Source organism: Palaemon carinicauda, chromosome 17, assembly GCF_036898095.1.
Source record: "Palaemon carinicauda isolate YSFRI2023 chromosome 17, ASM3689809v2, whole genome shotgun sequence".
Classification (NCBI taxonomy): Eukaryota; Metazoa; Arthropoda; class Malacostraca; order Decapoda; family Palaemonidae; genus Palaemon; species Palaemon carinicauda.
The window spans coordinates 34,251,800-34,267,055 of NC_090741.1; the positions used below are offsets into that span (position 1 = coordinate 34,251,800).

A 15,256-nucleotide genomic window follows, 5' to 3' on the forward strand; every position below is an offset into this window, starting at 1 on the left:
ATTAAGTATTTTTAGTAAGGGTTTGAAAAATTTTGAGTATTAAAACAGTTTTTAGTTTGTAATCTATATAATTTTTAAAGTTCGGGAAAAGGGAACATAATAGTAAATTAGTTGGGAAAACTATTAGGAATGAATAGGTTATGTAAAAGTACTAGATTATCCGGTGCCAAAACTTTCATTTGATGGAAATAAGGTTTTTGTTTTTAAGCATACATAATTTATCTCTTTGTGGCATTTGAATTAGGCTCCTTTAAATACTTATTTCAAGGTGTGTTCTTGTTTAGCCTTTGAATTTTTGTTCTGTCCTACAAAACTTTTTTCTAGTTTCAATAGTATACCTTGGATAGTTGATCCCCCACGTTGTATTTTAAATTCTATAAAGGGTAATAACCAACAAATGCATTTGGAGCAATCTAAAGTTTAAATATACTATTGGTCCTATATTTAAAAATCTAGTGTAAATATTTTAATGTCTGTAATTTGTACAACAACTTATTCCTTTTTTATTTTCAAATTTGTAAGATTCAGTATTTGATTAAATGTCCATCCTCCCTCCCCATGTTTAATCTCTCTCTCTCTCTCTCTCTCTCTCTCTCTCTCTCTCTCTCTCTCTCTCTCTCTCTCTCTCTACTTGTCAGTCTTTTGATTATTGTTGAGTACGTATTTCTCAGTTCTTGATTTTCGTAATTTTTTTTTTTTGCAAATTATTGTATTTCTCTCTCTCTCTCTCTCTCTCTCTCTCTCTCTCTCTCTCTCTCTCTCTCTCTCTCTCTCTCTCTCTCTCTCTCTCTCTCTCTCAAAATATATAAGTTAGTAACTAGAGTAGTTTATAGAAGATTTTAGGAGTATACTGTGAATGAAAGAAAAGGGTACAGAATATAAGTGAATTAAAACGTTACGGTACTGTACATCTTTCTCAGATTTTGATTGCATATTATTAGAGAAGCTTAAATTTAAGTTCAGGAAAGAGGGTTCTAAAATTTTATGATTTGGGAAGGCCGATTTGTTGATTGGCTAGGAGGGCTTTGGTGTGAAATGGCTAGGAGGGCTTTGGTGTGAAATGGCTAGGAGGACTTTGGTGTGAAATGGCTAGGAGGGCTTTGGTTTGAAATGGCTAGGAGGGCTTTGGTGTGAAATGGCTAGGAAGGCTTTGGTGTGAATGGCTAGGAGGGCTTTGGTGTGAAATGGATAGGGAGGCTTTGGTGTGAATGGCTAGGAGGGCTTTGTTGTGAAATGGATAGGGAGGCTTTGGTGTGAAATGGCTAGGAGGGCTTTGGTATGAAATGGCCAGGAAGGCTTTGGTGTGAAATGGCTAGGAGGGCTTTGGTGTGAAATGGCTAGGAGGGCTTTGGTGTGAAATGGCTAGGGGGACTTTGGTGTGAAATGGCTAGGAAGGCTTTGGTGTGAAATGGCTAAGTAGTCTTTGGTGTGAAATGGCTAAGAAGTCTTTGGTGTGAAATGGCTAAGAAGTCTTTGGTGTGAAATGGCTAAGAAGTCTTTGGTGTGAAATGGCTAAGAAGTCTTTGGTGTGAAATGGCTAAGAAGTCTTTGGTGTGAAATGGCTAAGAAGTCTTTGGTGTGAAATGGCTAGGGGGTCTTTGGTGTGAAATGTTTAGGAGGGCTTTGGTGTGAAATGTTTAGGAGGGCTTTGGTGTGAAATGTTTAGGAGGGCTTTGGTGTGAAATACCCAGGAGGGCTTTGGTGTGAAATGGCTAGGGGGTCTTTGGTGTGAAATGGCTAGGGGGTCTTTGGTGTGAAATGCTAGGGGGTCTTTGGTGTGAAATGTTTAGGAGGGCTTGGTGTGAAATGCCTAGGAGGGCTTGGTGTGAAATGCCTAGGAGGGCTTTGGTGTGAAATGGCTAGGAGGACTTTGTTGTGAAATGGCTAGAAGGACTTTGTTGTGAAATAGCTAGGAGGGCTTCGGTGTGAAATGGGTAGGAAGGCTTTGGTGTGAAATGGCTTGTAGGGCTAGGAAGTGGGAGGGCCAGGATGTGAGACTGTGAAATGATAGGGCTTTCGCTTGTATTAGTATTATTCCTCATCTTCTCTTGAGCTTCATGAACATACCTTGAAAATAACTTTGAATTTTGAACATCGCGCAAGTCAGGGTTTTATGATATCTAGCAAAAGGGTTCGAATCAGATTATTATTCCCTCTAATACATAACTAAAGTTTCAGAACTCCCATTCCCACTCCTTGATCCTTCCCCCTCCCAATTTGGAAATATTTTAAAAAGAATTAAAGGGAACGTTCATATGACTGAGCCTTCCTCCCCATCTGCCCCCTCCCTCTTCTGGTATCAGTACTTGCCATATTCCTCACCACTGAAAGGCCAAAGGGCCCATGATGTATATCTTGCTTTTGACTAGAACCACTGTTCATTTAGGCTGTTTATGAGCTTCCCATGTACGGAACTCTTTCATTCTTTTGCTGGTTTAATAAGAGTAGTATGTTGTTACCTTGGTTATGTTATATTGTCAAAATGGTAGACTGTGTGCCCTGGTGAACATCTTCAGTCCAATTTGATTTCCCCGAAATCTTGTCAGGGTAGATTCTGTCTTGACAATTCTAGTCATGATTAGTAATTCAGTCTTGTTAAAGGATCTTTAAAGCCTCAAATTATTTTTTAAATTCTGATATTTCATACTTTTAAATATTTTTTAAATTGTTTAAAATTTATTTTTAGAAATCTTTAATCTTGAATTGTAGGAGATTGTAATGTCAAATTGAACAGGTTTCTGTTATGTATACACTGTGATTTCAGTTTCAAATCAAACTATATTAAATTTGTCATGTATTGTGTAAATTGAGTTGGGAAAAAAAATTTGTCAAGATAGTGATTTGAAATTTGTCCAAGAATATGTGAGTTTTCAATGTTAATGTGAAATTAGTAACTGTATTGCTAAATTTTTCAATTTTATTTGTAAAAGAAAATCAAAAGATCGGTAATATTAATTAATTTAGTTTTAAACTTGTAAATAATTTTCTTAAAGTGGGGACATTGTTAGTCTTGCAATCCAGTGCTTTCCATTACACTGAGATCCCCGAGCTCTCTGAAAAGGTGTCCAGCTGGGATTATAAATGTCCCAAGTTATCTGATTCCTACTGTTTCTGTTCATTACATAAAGGAGGGATAAAGAACTGCTGTAGTCATTTTAGAATAAATATGTGATACATTCTTGAATATATGGTTGATGGTATAGTTTTAGTTGTTAGTGTTTGGGAGTTAGTGCTAATGTTGACAGGCCTTATTAAAGTCCTTGTTTGTGTAATTCAGGGTCAGGTAACCTAGCTTAGGGTATGTTTATATAGGGTTAGATTATATGACTTCAATTTCATTTAGTTTAATCTGCCCTCGGTTATGTATTTATAAAATTTATGCATGATTAGGCAAAGGATCCAAACTGAAGTTTGGCTTTTGAGGTTAGATTTTGTATACCTACTGTGATACTGATGTACAGGAATGTATTTTGTGTAGTAATTTACAAAACTTTAACTACTCTTGAAGTTATACTTTTTTGTACAAGGAAACTTTATAATTTATAAATTTTCTACATATTCTGATAATCCTCTGAAGCTTGTACAAAACATTAAATCAGAGCACTGGTGTTATATTGCAATAAATTATATAACTCGCCAATTTCTTTTAATTTTACTGACACTTGAAATTTGAATTTACAATTTAGGTTGCTTACGTGTAACAAGATCAAAGTTCTACTCCAATCTTTCTAGACAACTAAAGCCAAAAACTTATATTAACTGAAAGTTTGATAAAGTCCGTTTAAATGCTAATAAGATTAAAGTCACAAACTGTTTAAAACTTGCAACATTCTCGAGTTATGTTGAGCGTTTCAATATTTTCATGTAGATGTGAAGTACAGAAGACCTTTACTGATTTGGTGGGAGAGTTTTGAATTTCAATTGGTTACTCTAGATTTAGTTAATAATCTGCGGAATTATCTTTAACAACATTGTAGTGGAAGATTATTTAAGTGGAATTATGGTTTTCTCAAAATACGGTACAGTACACTTTTCAAATGTCTCCTCTTGCATTGAGGGGACAAAAAAAAAAAAAAAAAGGGTTAGTTTGTCACTATGTAATTACGCAAATCTTTTTAAATGTAATTTTTATGATTGTTTCACGACAGTAAGCTCTGATTATGCACCACTTAATGTTTCTGCTCTACCACTAATGTTGCTACCCTACCTCGTATGTTCCTACCCTACCACTTATGTTCTTACCCTACCACTTATGTTGCTACTCTACAACTTATGTTCCTACCCTACCACTTATGTTGATGTTCCCACTCTACCACTTAGTTCCTACTCTACCTCTTATGTTCCTACTCTACCACTTATGTCGCTACTCTCTTACACTACCACTTATGTTGCTACTCTCCTACACTACCACTTATGTTGCTACTCTATCACATTGGAAATCAAACCTTAGGATTGAATTTTTTTATCAATTGATGCAGGACAATGCATTCCTTGTACATCAGTAAATTTGTAACAAGCGATGAACGTGTGGTTGGATGGTGTCTGGTGTAGGTGTTACGTTTAGGATCTAGTCTCTAGCAAGGAGTTAGTCTCGTGATAATGTTGTCTTTAGTGAAAATTAGTTTAATTGGATGCTGATTTTGATAGATCTGGGCAAAGGTTATCTGAGCAAAACACTTATAGTTTTTGCTGGGTTAAATCAAGGTTAGCAAGTGTCTATACCTCAGGTTAACACCAAAAATTTAATCTAAATTTATACCAAGTCACAGGAGATTGAAAGTCTAAATATTGAGATTAGGGTAAACTTTGTTCAGGAGGCAGCTCTAAATATTTAATCTATTTCATAAAGGACAATATAAGTTAGTCTCCTTGTATAATTGGCCAAACTGGAGTTTCAAATCAAAGGGTTTTGAGAATAATTTAAATAATTTTGGTGCCTAAATTTATTTCATACTTGAATCTTAGATTTTAAAGATTACCGTAATGAACAATTGAAAGCATATATGAAAAAGCAAATCCAATGGTTAATCAATTTAAAGAAATTTCACTTCTCTGCATTAATTCTTTTAAGATTATATCTAAAGATTCTTTTATAGTAGTTGCTCACTTTACCAGAGTGGTATATCCTAATTGTTTTATCTATAGATTGTCAAAATTATATTACGTCATTTTATAAACCTTTTATATCAACATTTGATTTGGCCACATTAAGATGAGGCGATAGGCAAGGTGTTGATTGTTAGATATGCAGATATAAAAATATTCTATATTAATATGAAGGAAAAGCTTGAGGTTTTTCACACAATTCGTTTTTAGTGGACAAGTTTCAGTCTCGTGCTTTTCATTATACCATAAGCAATATAATTTACAAGTGATACCTAATGTATAAGATACTTTATAATTCTGATTTTTTTCAAAATTTTCTTTCAATAAATGCAATTAATTTTGATGAGAGAATAATGCCACTAGTTCACCCCATTGAAATATAGACACTTTGCAAGTCTTAGGATTAATTCTTTTCATATCAAATTTCAGTCATCGTAAGTATTCATAATAGTCCAAATACAGATATTTCGGTTATAAGCCAACCAGTTGAGCCACATCTAGGGTAACTGGAGAGCGTCCACTATCCTTAACATTACGGAGAATTTAACAGTTGAAGAGGATTATTATTATACCAGGAGATGTTTTTATATTGATAATAGCCATTTTAATCCACATAAAGGCATAATATAATTCAAGTTTCCTAAGTTTTAACTCTTGATGAATTTCTGATACTGATATATTTATTTCACACACGCAAAAAAAAAAAAAAAAAAAAAAAAACGTTTTAAGGTAACTAATTTTCCGAATTATATTTGTTTCTTTAGTTTTCACCTTGACATTAATTTCTGATAAGTAAACTCGAATTGAACTTATATCTTTCACAAATCATATACTTTTTAAGGTAAATAATTTTCCAAATTATCAAAAATTCTACTGCCTCCTAAGATCGTAAAAACGAAGTTTATAATGCCGAAGCTATTCCGTTGAAGGTAGACTGACTTGAAAGTATTCATAAAAGAAAGAGAGGATGATTCCGAATAATTCAAATTCTCCTTAAGCTTGTCAATAGTTTATGGTTTCATAAGGGATGTTCAGGAGCTGGTAATATAATTTATTTAGAGCTGGGCAGCGAGTGGTTGTGGTGGTGGTGTGTGTGTACTGTAGAATAGGCTTACTGTTCGATTAGTTAGTGTGCCTATATGGTAGGAATAAGCACTAGGCAATGTCGCACTTAGGTAATTTCTGTTTGGTCATAAGCAACAGCTTTGTAGGTAGCCTAGGCCTAATGTTAGTCCAAATGTTTTTTTGTTTTTTTTCGTTTAAGAAAATCTAGAATGAGGTTCTCTCCACGTAGCTTCCAAAAAGGGGGTATTATTCGAGAATGTATCACACATGGAACTGATATGATTTGTGTGGTCCACGTGCAAGGTTAATGTGTACTTCGGTCCGATCTGGCTATCTGCTAGGAGGAGTAGTAAGGATAGTCAGGGCAGTGGTTTGCACGTGTCTTCTCCTTTACCCGACTCAATCATGCACATGAAATGGGACGGATGAGAGATGTCTTTGGCCAGTTGTGGTTCCTGTCTGCTTTTGAGAGAGCAAAAGGTTTCTGGAGTAATCGATCGTGGTGGAATTGCATTATAAGACTGGTAAGGTCTCTACTCCCACCCTAATGTTTTTTACTTAATGGTCGTTTCTAAACGAAAAATTTAGATTTGAAAAGAAATCCCCTTGTTCTGTCATTGCTTAAAGGTTTATCATTTAAAATGTAAAAAATTAAAATTTCTTTGTTTGCCATTTTCATGAAAATCTACTATAACATTATCTTGAAAAGCATACTATTCTTGGCAAATTTAAGTCGCAATCATTGCATTAATGTCTGTAAGATTTTCAATAAAAGATTTCGAAAGAGAAGGAAATGGAAAGCATTCAAGGGCCTGGTGACTTAGTTTGTTCAAAAACAAAATGCTCAATTAGTCTTCTGTTACCAGGTGGGAAGGGGCGGGCCTTGGTGGGCTTTCCATTTCCTTCTCTTTTTTTTTTCTATTGAAAACACTACTAATTTACACAATCATGACACTTGTAATCTCAAATGTTCTAACTTCAAACTCAGTCCAGTGTTTAGAAAAATCAAAGAAAACGAATTAACTCAAAACTGAGATTTGAAATTTCAGTTTTCTATGACTTTGTCGTTGGTCGAGTTCGTTGTTAGAAAACGGGGTTAAAATTTGATATAGTTTGTCATTGGCTTTGTAGTGTATTTATATTTATGCTTAATATTGCTATTAAGTGTATTGAAACCTGTCCCTTGTATGGCAACCAATCTTCTATAATAAAAGATTTGATCGAAATTTATTTGTTTTTCTTAAGTCATAAAACTTAATTTTTAAACCAAAAATAAAAGTAGACTATGCTTAAACCCAGAGTTAAAGTAACTTATATAATCTAAAGATAACTATATGAGGCTATGAATTATTATATCACAAGTCTAGAGTTGTCAGGAATGAATTTACTTTGAGAATTGGACTGAACATGATGGTGCAGACTCCATCTTATTTTGATAATACATACATACCAAGAGACAATATATATTTCTCTCATACCACCAGTGGAAGAGTGAACGAGCTCTGTACATGGGAAGGGAATAAACCAAGTCTTATAATGAACACTTGTGATTTATGATAGTCAAAAGCAAGGTATATTTCATGAGCTCTCTGGTCTGTCAGAGGAGAGAGAACGCAGGCATTTTTACTGGTACCAGAAGAGGGAGGGGACCGACTGGGGAGAACACTCGGTCATACGAACGTTAGAATAAGGAGAATACTCCATGTTACTGAAATTTTTATTTTTTTTTTTCTTTTTTTAATATGGATGTAATGAAAATTAATAAAATTTTATACGGTCTTTTATTTCTTTTATTCACAATTTTTACATTGATTAATTTTATAAAGTTGGTTACAAAGTTTTACTGCTCTTTTATACAGTACTATTGTACCTTCCATCCATACATTATTACTGTATTTTCTTCTATTCATACATTATTACTATATTTTCTACTTTATACATCACTACTGTATCATCTACTTTATACATCACTACTGTATCTTCTACTTTATACATCACTACTGTATTTTCTATTCATACATTCTTACTGTCTCTTCTATTCGTACATTACTATTATAAATTGGTTATGAATTGCTAATCAGCTAATGTATTTTGTACTTTTGATCTAATACAGTCGTTCTAACAATGAAAAGCGCAAAAAAAGACATTATAAATGTAGAGCGCAAGAGACTCGTCTATCTATCTATATACCAAGGCACTTCCCCCAATTTTGGGGGGTAGCCGACACCAACAATGAAACAAAACAAAAAGGGGACCTCTACTCTCTATGTTCCTTCAGCCTAATCAGGGACTCAACCGAGTTCAGCTGGTACTGCTAGGGTGCCACAGCCCAACCTCCCACATTTCCACCACAGATGAAGCTTCATAATGCTGACTCCCCTACTGCTGCTACCTCCGCGGTCATCTAAGGCCCCGGAGGAAGCAGCAGGGCCTACTGGAACTGCGTCACAATCGCTCGCCATTCATTCCTATTTCTAGCACGCTCTCTTGCCTCTCTCACATCTATCCTCCTATCACCCAGAGCTTTCTTCACACCATCCATCCACCCAAACCTTGGCCTTCCTCTTGTACTTCTCCCATCAACTCTTGCATTCATCACCTTCTTTAGCAGACAACCACTTTCCATTCTCTCAACATGGCCAAACCACCTCAACACATTCATATCCACTCTAGCCGCTAACTCATTTCTTACACCCGTTCTCTCCCTCACCACTTCGTTCCTAACCCTATCTACTCGAGATACACCAGCCATACTCCTCAGACACTTCATCTCAAACACATTCAATTTCTGTCTCTCCATCACTTTCATTCCCCACGACTCCGATCCATACATCACAGTTGGTACAATCACTTTCTCATATAGAACTCTCTTTACATTCATGCCCAATCCTCTATTTTTTACTACTCCCTTAACTGCCCCCAACACTTTGCAACCTTCATTCACTCTCTGACGTACATCTGCTTCCACTCCACCATTTGCTGCAACAATAGACCCCAAGTACTTAAACTGATCCACCTCCTCAAGTAACTCTCCATTCAACATGACATTCAACCTTGCACCACCTTCCCTTCTCGTACATCTCATAACCTTACTCTTACCCACATTAACTCTCAACTTCCTTCTCTCACACACCCTTCCAAATTCTGTCACTAGTCGGTCAAGCTTCTCTTCTGTGTCTGCTACCAGTACAGTATCATCCGCAAACAACAACTGATTTACCTCCCATTCATGGTCATTCTCGCCTACCAGTTTTAATCCTCGTCCAAGCACTCGAGCATTCACTCGTAATCATAAAAAAAAAATACATTATAAAAGACATCTTGAGGTATTCAAGGCTAAGCCGTTGATGTTTTTTATGTCTTCTATAACGTATTTTACTCTATATGATCACAAGTCTCTGACACTTTAAACGACTAATGTCTTTTCTGCGTTTTCCATTGTTAAAACAGCAGTATTTTCTGATCACAATTACAAAATACAGTAGCAATTTATAAACAGAAAATACAGTAGTAATGAATGAATAAAAGATACAATAGTACTGTATAAATAAAAGATACACTAGTGATGTATAAATAAAAGATACAGCAGTAATGTATAAATAAACGATACAGTAGTGATGTATAGATAGAAGATACAGTAGTAATATATAAATAGAAGATACAGTACTAACGTATAAATAGAAGATACAGTAGTAACGTATAAATAGCAGACACAGTAGTAACGTATAAATAGCAGACACAGTAGTAATGTATAAATAGAAAATGCAGCAATAATGCATAAATAGAGTATACAATGTATGAACAGGAGATACAGTAGCAATATGTAAACAGAAATCAGAAACAATGCATAAGCAGACAATTCAATTGCAATACAAAAAAAGAATACAAAATATGCCTAACATTACCTATAGCAATTGACACAAGTTGAAACATTATTCAAAACTGATATGCAACTTTACTTTATACATAGAGTACATTTGGCATATAACGACCACTCGCCTGACTCGATTATTGTCTTCAATCTAAACTATCTTAGAATGACAACTGAAAATGCAAATGAAAGACATTCTGATCTTGTTGATTTTAAGCAATGTCTTCATGATCTGGTTTCCACCACAAGGGAAATGGGAGAGATTTTAACAAGAGCGCTTCCTTTACTGTAATTCTAAGCTAATTACTTAATGCTTCAAGCAGTGATGTTATTAGAAGCTGCCTAATAGTGGCATACTTTAAACCAGCAAGAAACAAACTCATCTCCCTCCCTTTTTGCCCTTAAAGATCTTATTCAACTCTATCAAACTAGTTGAAAACTTCGTGCAGTCATTAAAGTTTAAGATGATTGTCCATGTAAGGAAACATTTTGAAAGCTACCCTCTCCAATAAGAGGAAATTCAAGTTATTTACAAAGATTTCCTTTATTTAAATCTAAATTATTCGATCACAGAAAAAAATTCTCTAAAACTTTCTCAAAGACTACCTTTAGACTGCCTCTCTAGAATGAATCTACTCTTATATAGTATCCCCTTTAGTCTCACTGAAAGCCATACCTACGATAATCACTATTACATTCGTTACAAAAGAAGAAATTAATCAAATTTATTATTATTCCCAGATACCTAAACTGAAGCTTTAATCTTCCTTATGTCTTTCCATCAAGTCACTTGACCTACATTACGTAACTAGTGATGAGAAGCAGATCACATGACTAAGGTCATTACATGTAATATTAAGATTGAAAACATTGCTTAAAATTACTTATTTTTGCTATCGTTATTTATCTGCAAACCAGTGAAGTCATTCTAAGGCTTATCCAAAACTTAACAACAAGAACGTCAAGTTTAGGACAATAATTTTCCCAGCTGCTTTGAACAAGGATCTTACGTATGACTGCTGTAATGTTCCACAAAGAATTTTTCTTTTAGAATTTTAATCAGATTTGTATAAAAATAACTTCTGAGAAGAAAACATGGGGAGAATGATGAACAAAAATACTGTCTTAACTTTATTGAAATTAAAGTATACTTCATGAATTTTTTCTTAAAAAAAAAAAAACGGGAACTTGCAGAAAAACTGAATTGTATACTATATATATATATATATATAGAGAGAGAGAGAGAGAGAGAGAGAGAGAGAGAGAGAGAGAGAGAGAGAGAGAGAGAGAGAGAGAGAGATTCTAATGCACAATTTCTATCTGGTAATATCTGCAATTTAACAGATCTCCACCGGAAACCATTTTGAATACAGGATTTTAAAATTCATTTGATAATTTAGAATAATTTTACCTTCACTCTCACTCGCTTATGTCATTGCAATATCAAAACTTCTCAAAATAAGAACTCGCTCAATATTAATGTTATATTACGAACTGATGAAGGCTTTAAACTATAGAAGTATGGATAAAAACAAGACAAATATTCATGCAGAACTTGTCAATTTCTTAATGAGTCAGATAGATGGATTTGACAAGATTCTCTATAGAAATCATTTAAATGAAGACAGATGTGGGATCAACGCTTGTACTACAGAAGAGGGATAGACAATGTAAGTTAAAACTAAGTTAGATTTTAACCTATTTTAAATGGAAACCTACTTCGACATAACGAACTCTCCAGACATTAATTAGGCCAACTAAAAGTTATCGAATAGAAATGATAAAGTTACATTAAAAGATAAGCTAATCTCAAAATTAAACTATAGCTATTTAAACTATAAAATAAACTATAAACCAAGTGTAAATGGTTTGAGTTAAGAAAGCAAAATAATAATCAAGGAATGGTGTGAAGTTACAGTTCAAAGAATTTTAAACAATGCATTATGTTCTTGACGTTATAGAGCAAGAAAAGCAAAGCTAATAACCCAGCAGTCACACGTACTGATAATTTGTTCAAAATAGTTTCATAAATAGTTACAGATAATATTACTCACGACTTACCATTCTAGAACAGGAATGTGAAACAAATAATTTCGAGGGCCAATTATGAACTTGACTATGGTCTTGAAGGCCATCAAAGATTAGGTAATTAGTTATTGGTAAGACAATTTTTTTTTTCCTTTTTTTTTTTTTTGCAGGTCACCCTAGTTCACCAAAACAGTGCATTTGTGTTCATCTTAACAGTTTAGTTATATTTTCCTCAAGTTATAAAAATTATAGGGCCACATTTGGCTAGCAGGCCTTTTAAGTTTGGCACTTCTGGTCTAGAGAAAACTAAGATAAACTCAATAATTGATCCTTAGGAGACCTTGGATGGTTGACAGCAGTTGTGGAGGGTCCAGTAAAATTTCTTGCCATGGGTTCTTTAGTCCTGTGGAAAGAAAATTGAAATATCAGTTTGACATCAGGATGGATATTTTACAACACAACAAAATTTTCTGGACACTTAATACAGCCAGAGATCTATAGCATGAATTTCCCACTTATTCCAAAAAAATAGTCATTTGCATGAAGCACTCAACAAATACCAAAGAAAATCTTAAATTCAATCTAAAATTTTCATCTAACCCCACAGAATTACTCCAATCGCCTATACAACAAAACCCTTTCAACTTATACGCTGATCTCCTATCTATTTACTGTCCAAATCCCCTCAATTATATCCTGAGATGTAATGTTGTTCAGCTTATTCTAAGGTTAGACTACGGATTAGTCTCTCTTGCCTAACAGTAACATTAATACTTTTGCAACTCTAAACTACATCAAGCCATAAACATGTTCCAATAAAAACCAAGGAACAGCTATAATCTAAATCCATTGGACATACAACTACTCAATGTTAACATTTATATTCACCCAATGAATAATCTACCATACTTAAGAGATGACTAAAGTGTCACACCTTAAACAGATGATAATAACATAACCCACTGAATAAAATTACAGAATTGTATAACCCATGCGGCAGCCTCAAAATATTCAACCTATCATGCCATAACACCTAAACGAAGTTACTCTACTCATCACAAACCTTCCTATATATCAACGACAATCCTGCCACACTAGTCTAATATTCGATGCCTCTACAGTAACGAAAACTTCTGTGTAAGTTATGCATATTCAAATGCTTAGTTATAATCAGTGAATGTTCATGAAAAAATTAAATCTAATGTAAACTAATGGTAGGACAATCCTCTTCATTCTAAAGAAAAAAAATGGATATGTGATGAGTGCACAGATAGACTGAATAACACAAGATCTTGAAATAGAATGATAGCCAAGACTAACTTCATACAAATTAATGTAAAAGAAAAATAAAGTTTGGTGAAGGTCACCATGTACACAGTAATCATAATAAAGCAATTTAACTGGTATCAAATATCAAAGCAGATATTACATTCCTATAGTCACAATGGTGTCATCACCAATGACCATTTGCAATCTATTACTTGAAAATTCAGTAATGGTGCCCATCACAATCTACTATTTGTAATCTATTAATCGAAAATTCAACAAGAAAATACCCACTTATTCTCAAAAATAAAAATTATTGGAGAAAATACATATTTTCGGTCACCTTTACCGGGTATATAGTTTTACGCCATTATTTTATCTGTTGGACATTATATAGATGCATCCATCTCCTTAAAAATATACACCAGAACTACAATAGTCGTAACCCTAGTCCGCTGCCAAGCCAAATCCTACCTCGCAATGATGATCACAAACACTTTAGAAACAGGAATTAGATATTTGATTTGTTATCCATTGTCAAAGGATACAGAAAATTAAAACTGGGTTTGTTCCCATCTTGAATATTACTCATGATTAAACTTTGCTTTAGTCGATTATCTTTTGAAGTAAAAAGTATCATGTTACTCTCACCTTGAATAAAATCACTGCAACTAAATGATTTAGAGTTGAATTTCAATGATGTTGTTGGAAAGCTCGTCCGTAACTTCCAGCTTAAAACAGCACCTGTAAAATTCGAATTCAATCAGCTACATACAATATCAATGTCCCTAAAGATTGATACATCTTACGTGCAATAACAATGACTATCCGGTATTATCGTTTGAGCTATCTTGGAAAACCCATTGTAGAATTCCTCCTATCTTATGTAGTACATTCTGCACAAATCGACCATTGTAGACTACGTTTAACTTTAAAGGAGTAATGTGTATAACAAAATTAGGTTTTACCTTTCTACTTCTTACTCATGTTCATGGCGTCAGCATCTAAATTTGATATATTCATCTTATTGCTTCTCTTAGTTCATCTAGTTTAATGTTTATCACTTTACTTCTCTCCTCCCAAACTGTCACTAATCGACCAAGCTTCTCCTCCTTATGTGCAACCAATAGTGTCATCCGCAAACAACAACCGATTCACCTCTCACTCTACCACTCATTTACCAATTTCAATCCTCGATCAAGCACTCGATCATTCACCCCATTAAAGGACCTTGCATTCACCTCTCTCACAACTCCATCAACAAACAAATTGAACAACAATGACGACATCACGCAACCCGTCTCATTTCGACTGTCACTGGAAACCACTCACTCCATTTCCCATCCTAATACACGCTTTACTGCCTATGTAGAAATTCTTCACTGCTTGCAGCCACCTTCCACACATTACATATAACCTCATCACATTCCACATCGCTTCCCTATTAACTATCATACGCTTTCTCCTGATCCATAAACGCAATATACAGTCACTTCCTGGCCTTTTGCTAAATATTTCTCGCATATCTGCGTAACTGTAAAATAATCTGATCCACTCATACCTTACCTCTTCTAAAACCACCCTGCACTAATAAAATTGCATCCCCTGCTTTATCCTTAATCCTATTAATTAGTAGTCTACCATGCACATTTTAAACCACACTCAACAAATTACTCATTGCGCATCTCCATTACCTTTGTATAGCGGAACAATATAAGCACACGCCCAGTCCACTGGTACCGCTGACAACATGAAACATAATTTAAACATTCTCACCAACCATTCAAGTACAATCACACTCATTTCTTTAACATTTCAGCCCTTAGACCATCCATACTAGTTGCCTTTCCAGCTCTTGTTCCCTCTAGTGCTGCTGAGTTTGGATTAAATTATTGGGTTCGTTATTTCATGAGTTGTCAA

General features: G+C 34.5%; 1 long non-coding RNA gene across 1 annotated transcript in view; it reads right to left on the reverse strand.

Annotated features, from left to right (window-relative positions):
* Positions 1–7,964: 7,964 nt before the first annotated feature.
* Positions 7,965–15,256, reverse strand: part of LOC137656027 (uncharacterized) — a 37,560-nt gene continuing 30,268 nt past the window's right edge. The window contains exons 2-3 of the long non-coding RNA XR_011046916.1: positions 13,988–14,080; positions 7,965–12,473 (exon numbers count right to left, since the gene is read on the reverse strand). This is a non-coding gene — a long non-coding RNA (uncharacterized lncRNA). The remainder of the gene's footprint in view (positions 12,474–13,987; positions 14,081–15,256) is intronic.